Source organism: Panthera pardus, unplaced genomic scaffold (assembly GCF_024362965.1).
Source record: "Panthera pardus isolate Hobbes unplaced genomic scaffold, ASM2436296v1 HiC_scaffold_4, whole genome shotgun sequence".
In the NCBI taxonomy this organism is placed as follows: Eukaryota; Metazoa; Chordata; class Mammalia; order Carnivora; family Felidae; genus Panthera; species Panthera pardus.
This window is the reverse complement of record NW_026526969.1, coordinates 15,474,688-15,481,603: the sequence shown is the minus strand read 5'-3', so window position 1 is coordinate 15,481,603 and position 6,916 is coordinate 15,474,688. Positions and strand designations below refer to the sequence as shown.

Here is a 6,916-nt window from a genome sequence, read left to right as displayed (position 1 = left end):
TCGGCGGGTCGCGCTCGGTGATTTATACCTTGGGGGCTTTCACCCCAAACCAGCCGCGGAACGGCAGACACCCCGCCCCGCGCTCCCCAACAATCGGACGAGGGAAACTCCGCCCTGCGGATGCCACGTGACTCAGGGAATTCAGGGCACATTGCGCTTTTCCAAAAACACGCGGTCAGCAGCAGTGGAGAGGAGCACTCGGACCACCCAGGCGCTGCTCCGCACACACACGCGTGTGCACACTAAAGCCAACAGAACCTGGCGCAGACAGGGACAGCAGCCAAGTCCGGCCTAGGACGCCAGACTTCTGCACGGTTACCGCTCGGCGCACTATGTTTCCAGGGAGGGCAACCCCACACAGAGATTTCCGATCGCCAGCTGAAGCCGTGTCAGGGAGCATAGGTGAGAAAGAGACAGTTCAAAGATTATAAACGCTTTCAAAAGACGTTGCAGGGGCGCCTGGGTGGCTCTGTCGGTTAAGCATCCGACTCCAACTCCAGACTTTGGCTCAGGTCACAATCTCACGGGTGGGATCAAGCCCCACCTCGGGCTCTGTGCGGCCCCCACGGAGCCTGCTCGGGACCCTCTCTCTCCCTCTCTCTGCCCCTCCCCAGCTCACGCGTGTGCACCAAGTAAATAAATAAACTTAAAAAGAAACGCTGAAAAGGCTCTCTCTCTAAAGAGGCGGTGGTGAGTGGCAGGGGGCTGGAGGGGAAAGTGCTCCCGCCCGCGGCCTCCGGGCCTGCCCGTGAACGGCCAGCTGGAAGGCCCCACAAGGCCGGCCTCTGCTCCGCGGGGCTGCCCCTCCCGTGCATAGTCTCAAAGCCTGCGGAGCGCCACTACAAAGGGACAGGGCTCCACGGAGCAGGGCCTGGGGCACCTCGACCTAGGAAGCGAGGACAAACGGGGATGACCACGGCCACGCCACCAGTGCCGACAGGACCCGGGCCCCGGCTGGAAGTGGTTCCTCCTGGCCATGTTTGGGACAACTTGAGCAAACGAAAAGTGAAGAATTAAAAGGGAAAAAAAGTCCACAGAGACACTCAAAAAGGCAGGAAGCAGAGGGGAAAAGGAAGCAAAGGAGAAAACCAGTGCGTCTCAGCCTCAGGAATGGAAGGATGGGCACCACACGGGGAGGCTGTGGGCAAAGACGGCCAGGAGCGTCCGTGTGGTCCAAGCAGCACCCGCGGCCAACTCCTCAGCGAGGGGGGCCTGTGAGCAGGGTGCCCAGGCCCGTCGCCCCGCCAGAAGCACATGCCCACCTGTGCCCGGGGCAGGAGGGGCCTCAGCGCCCCTGAGAGGGGCCGTGGGGTCAGGCTGTGCGGCCACGGCTAATGCCCGAAAGGCAAGGCCTGGCCTGCGGGCAGGCAAAGGACAGGCTGGCCAGCGCCCCGGGGGGGCCGGACGCCGCACCAGGGAGCATGAGCCCCAAGACGGAGAAGTGAGTAGCAGAGGCAGAACCCGAAAGACGGGCGGGAGGCAGTGCGGGGTGGAGTGGTCCTGCGGGGAGTCAGGGATGAGGGCGGGACGGCTGGGCGGAGGCGTGGAGAGACGGGCCGGCTCCCCACAAAGGAAGGAGACCACAAATTCCTGGTGGGTCCAGACGTCCTGAGCTTGGATCCCAGTGGCCTTCCAATCCCCGAACTGTCTCCCAGACTCCATCACAGCGCCCCATCCGCAAGGGGACAGCCGGGCAAACACGGCCAGCGGGCCGTGCACTGCGACGGGAAGTCAGGTCAGAGCCACAATAACCCAGATACGGTTTTCCTCTGAGAGATGTGTCCACAAAGCCCAGATGCCCCAGCGTCTGAAAAAGCCCCGTTACTTAGTGCTATGGGTCTGCTGTGAGATTCCGCGGGTGACGGAGGCCACGCGAGCCGGGAGACAAATCAGGAAGTAGCCGGCAGGCCAGCCGCCTTGGCGACAGGCCAGCCCGAGACGCCGGCCCACACGTCTGCGGGGCTCGCTCCCAGGCCGCGGCCTGGGCTGGAACGGAGGCGTCAGTCCGTAGTCGGCCCACCCTCTCCTCCGCTTGCTGACTGGACAGCAGCAGGACGACGACAGAGCAAAGGGGGACAGAGCCCGGGGAACGGGGATCGGCTGCCGTCAGGCAGGAGGAAGCCGTCTGAGGGGGCGGCTGCAAGCTCCGCGCACCTAAGAACAGCGGAGGCCAGCGGCGTTTGCCTCATGTCATCCATTCCCAAACACGGAAAGGTGTCTTAGTGACAAGAGTCAAGACCAAGGGGTCGTTAGTGCTGGTATTACGGGAAGCGACAGAAGAGGCGACTCCCCCGCAGCCACTCATCTTCGTCTCTAGGGACCTGCTTCCCTCCCCCGACACGCACGGCGGTGGACTCACGCGGCACGTGGCTCCTCCCACCGAGTGCCACGTCTATACCGCCCCCCCCCCCCCCCCCGGCCTCGGGCCGGTATCTGAACACCACTCCTCACGGCCGAGTAACCGCATCCCCTCGTGCGACACACATCGACCCGCACGGGGCTGCCTCCGCCTGTGGCCGCTGTCGGGGGCGGGGGGGCTGCCGTGAACACGGGTGTGCCACCTGTGGAGGCCGCGCGGGACGGCGCGGTGACGTCCGCAACCTCCGCCGTGGGCAAAGCCGAGGACAGACGTCCCTCCCGCAGAGAACGTGTCCTCACGCGCAAGGACAACGCCCATCCGTGCGCCCTGGGAGACGGGGGTGGGTGACAGAGAGTCGCCGGTCCCGGAACGAGCTGCCGCCTTCCCAACACGGGGACGGCGACGCACACCGCGAATCGGGGACAGGGCCGCTGGGCCGCAGCCTGCACTGTGAGTTCCCGCTCCAGGGGGACGACCCACCCACGGGCCGGCCCCGTGGGCAGGGGAGGGCGTAGGGCCAAGGGCACCCCCTCCACGCTCTCGCCCATCTCCCGGGCCCGTGTGCGCTTCGTGTATGCAGAGCTCGGACACACTTTTACCTCCTCGCCAGCGCCTGCCAGGAAACCGCCTTCGCCTGGCCCCGCACGTGGCACCGAGGGCACGTGGCCGCACGAGGCGGCGGCAGGCCCGGGGGTGAGGCGGCCCAGCGCCCCGTCCCGGGAGCCGTGTCTTCCTGCGCCTCAACCCTGATTCAGGGCCCGGGGCCTCGGGGCGCAGACGATCCCAAGCGGGTCCACAGACACGCAGAGCCAGGATGTGACAAGAAGGCAGGCCGAGTCCTCAAGACCCCTCAGGAGGAGGGTGCTGGGGCTCCCGAGCGGTAGACGGACAGCGGGCTGGACAGGGGGACAGGCCAGGCTGGGCCGCAGAGGCCGGCCCACCTCAGACACACGCGGGGCCTCGTCTCTGTGAGGGTCCCGGCTCGTGGCAGAAACCTGGCTTTGCCGACTGTCCTGGGCCCCCCACGTCCAGGTGTGCTAGCTCATTTAGCCCTCCAAGACCTCGAGGGGCAATGCTGTAATTACTGCCAATTTGCAGGAGGGGACGGAGTCCTGGGGGCTAAGCAGCCGGCCTGACACCCCCAATGTCAAGGCTTCAGGCTCTCCCCTCCACTCGGGACCAGGGACTCAGGACGTAAGTCTCCGTGGTTCTTTTAGCAGCCACGCTTGTCCTGTGTTTTGTCCACCGGCCCACGGCCGGCTCGGCTGAAGCCTGGGCAGGTAGAGGACCAGGGTGAGTGGGGAAGGCACCCCAGAGAGCAGAGGCAGCAGCCCATGCAGGCCGGAGGAGGACGCTGCCTGTCTGCCAGCGGGGGCCACGGCACAGAGCGAGCGCACCGAGGGCACCGCAGGCAGGAGCCAAACCACACACCGGCCCTCCCAGTGGCAGCAGCTGGGGAGGACCGTGGTTTTGTCAGCTTAAGGAAGACAGGAGGTCGGGGCGGGGAGGGGGCGGGTGGCCAGCCAGGCCTGTCGCTCGTCCAGTAGCTCAGAAACTCCCCCGCGAGGCTGGGGGAGTTCACAGGGAAGGCTGTCTTGCTAACTCAGGGCTCTCGGAGGAAGAGACCGCCAAGGCCCAAGCTCATGGGCGCGGGAGGCAGGATGCCCCCAAAGCGTACGACAGAAACGGGTACTGCCCCCCGGGAGCTCACTCTCGCCTAAGGAGGGGGGGCCCAGATTTCACTGACGAGAACGTCGCCCCACGACACCGTCCACAGGAGGGGCCCTTTCTGGGGGCAGTGCCCACCCACCGGCCGCGTCATCCCCAGGCATCCTTCCAATAGCTGCGGGAAGCTCTGTAAACCTACTTGTGACAGGAAGTGGGGGTGGGGGGGTGGGGGGAGGCCTGGGGCTGCACATGGGGACTCGGAACCTGGAGACCCTGCTGGGGTCGCACACAGGGGCTCCGGACCCCCGAGCGCCCGCACAGGGGGCCGAGGGAGGCACACCCGGCCCTGCCGTAGCCCAGGGCTCCTCTGCTCGCCTGTGCACTGGGGGCTGGAGGCCTTTCTTCCCTAGAGGCCACGCACGCTCGTCAGGGACGGGGGGCTGGTGGCCACAGGGATCTAATGACAACGCACCTCGTCACCCTGGGAGCCCAGAGGAGAACGCAGGCCTGAGACTGGCAGTGGCCCAGCCCCCTCTCCCGGGCCCCAGGTCTCCCATCGCTAGGGGAGGTCAGCCCCTATCAGTGGTCCTCAAACCTCTGGGAGGCTCCCCCACTCCAAAGCAGCTCCTCCGACCCCAGGCTCTGGGAACAGAGGCCCCAGGCCGGTTCCTTGTCAGCTCCTCGCCAGCAACAACACTGCCGTGGGGGCCACACATTGTGAGAGACCTTCAAACAAAACACTCTCCAGCCCCAGCCTTGCTGGTGCGGGGCTCCCGGGGGCGTCCTTCGCCTCTCTGGAGCCTCTGTGGGTTTCGCAGGGAGCTCACGTGGCCCTTGGATGCCATCGGTGACCCCAGCGGGCAGGGTGCTGCAGAAAAAGTCCCCCAGCTGCATAAGGGACGCAGACACCTGGCGGGGGAGACACGCAGAGGGCTCCGCACGTCACGTCTCCCGCCGGTGCTGGCTCAGGGAAGCCGCGCGTCCAAACCCGTGTCTCAGCTCTTACTTCCTTGAGGCAGGCCCCCTCCTTCAGGAATTTGGGGACCCCCAGGCCACTTCCTGACTCTCCGTGCTGACCCCATCCTCCCTCCAAAACTCGCACCTGCCCCGTGCCCAGCCTTGCCAGGCCACGGGTGACCAGCGCCCTTCAGGCGACAGCGCCCTGACTCTGCCTGACCCCGAGGGAGGCTCTAGGCACAGGCCCGCAGGGCAATAAGGGATCAGTCCGCCTCTGTGTTCAGGACTCCGGCTGCCTGACGCCCACACCCCGTTGTCCGGGGGCAGAGGGCAGAGCCCCAATCCTGGCCTGGGTGGTGCCAACGCGGGCCCTGGGGCCGAGTGCTCTCAAGGGAAGGCTTCGGGGGACTTTCCCTCGGCAAGACAGGTTGCGAGGGCTTCTTCTGTATCACGGGTGGGGTTTTAGGTCCTATTTCAAGTTGCAGACGCTGCCCGCTTTCTGGGAGGGACCGTTTAGCGTGTGGAATCCACAGGAAACCGCTGGGCGCCCACAGTCGCTGGGAGGCACACGCGTTACTTGCTCCGGCCGCCACACCGGGGCTCTGTACGCAGGCCGACCTGAACCTGTCTGGGTGACGCGGCCAAAGCATATGCTGCTCCCAGTGTGGCCTGTGTGGCTGGAACGACCTGAGACTGAGTTCCTGTCCTCCTTACAGAACTGGAGGCCTCTGCCCGGCCGCTGCCCGCAAGGGAGCTCGCGGAGAGGGGAGGACCGGAGGCGGACAGGAGCCGCCTGCACAGCTCACAGGCCCCGGCACAGGTCAGCCGCCGACCCTCTGGGCTTCCTTTTCTTTCCCTGCCTCCGTCTGCTTCCCCACCACCCGCTCAGCCGCCAGCCGGGGGACGGGCGATTTCACGGCTGAGCGACGCTTCACTCTGAAAACTCAGGTTTCTTTATACTGTCGACTGGCTCCGGTAAAAAGTAAAACAGAGTTCGTTTTCCTAGACTTTCAGCCTGGAAGTGACTGAACGGACCGCTCGGGGCTTCCTCGTTCAAAAAAGATGATCAGGGGCGCCTGGGTGGCGCAGTCGGTTAAGCGTCCGACTTCAGCCAGGTCACGATCTCGCGGTCCGTGAGTTCGAGCCCCGCGTCGGGCTCTGGGCTGATGGCTCGGAGCCTGGAGCCTGTTTCCGATTCTGTGTCTCCCTCTCTCTGCCCCTCCCCCGTTCATGCTCTGTCTCTCTCTGTCCCAAAAATAAATAAAAAACGTCGAAAAAAAAAAAAAAAAAAAAAAAGATGATCAGTGGCTCCAACGCTGTGTCCTGAAGACAGAACCGGAAAGGCTTGTCCACGGGCAACACACGCATCTGGATGCAGACCGAAGCCGCCAGAGGCGTGGCTAGCGCGGGGGCACGAACACGGAGAAGGTTCGGTCTGGCAGAGCACAGTGTATGCCTTCCAGCAGCCACATCTGGGACGTGTATGTTTCATGGGGCACGAATCGGGGGCGGGGGGGGGGGGGGCTCTTTCCGCGACCGTGGTCGGGAGGAGCTGGGAGCCCAGACCTGGCAGCATTTCTACCCAGAGGCCTGGGAAGGAAGGTTCGAGTTTTCAACGCGAGCAGGGGCGGCCAGGCTTCCGCACAAGGCGGGCTTTGTGTTCAGGTGACGCTCAGTGTGGTGTGGAAGGAAAGGGTCCCCCCACCAGCTGAATCCTCTCCGTAAGTGGGAGGGAACCGGGCGCCCCTACACACAACCCCATCTGACAAAATCTTCATAAAGATGCTGAGTGGTGATGTACACGCACGGGCTGATCACTTTGTCCAAGATCACAGACCCACGGTGCGAAAAGCTGGGCCTCCCAGCCCACAGAGCGCCAGTGTTCCCCTGCTGCTGGGACAGGGCAATGACGGAAGCCCAGGGGCCGAGCCT

General features: G+C 64.8%; 1 protein-coding gene across 1 annotated transcript in view; it reads right to left on the bottom strand.

The window, feature by feature from the left end:
* Nucleotides 1-6,916, bottom strand: part of CUNH7orf50 (chromosome unknown C7orf50 homolog) — a 109,248-nt gene that overhangs the window by 45,836 nt on the left and 56,496 nt on the right. The gene's annotated exons all lie outside the window — the stretch shown is intronic.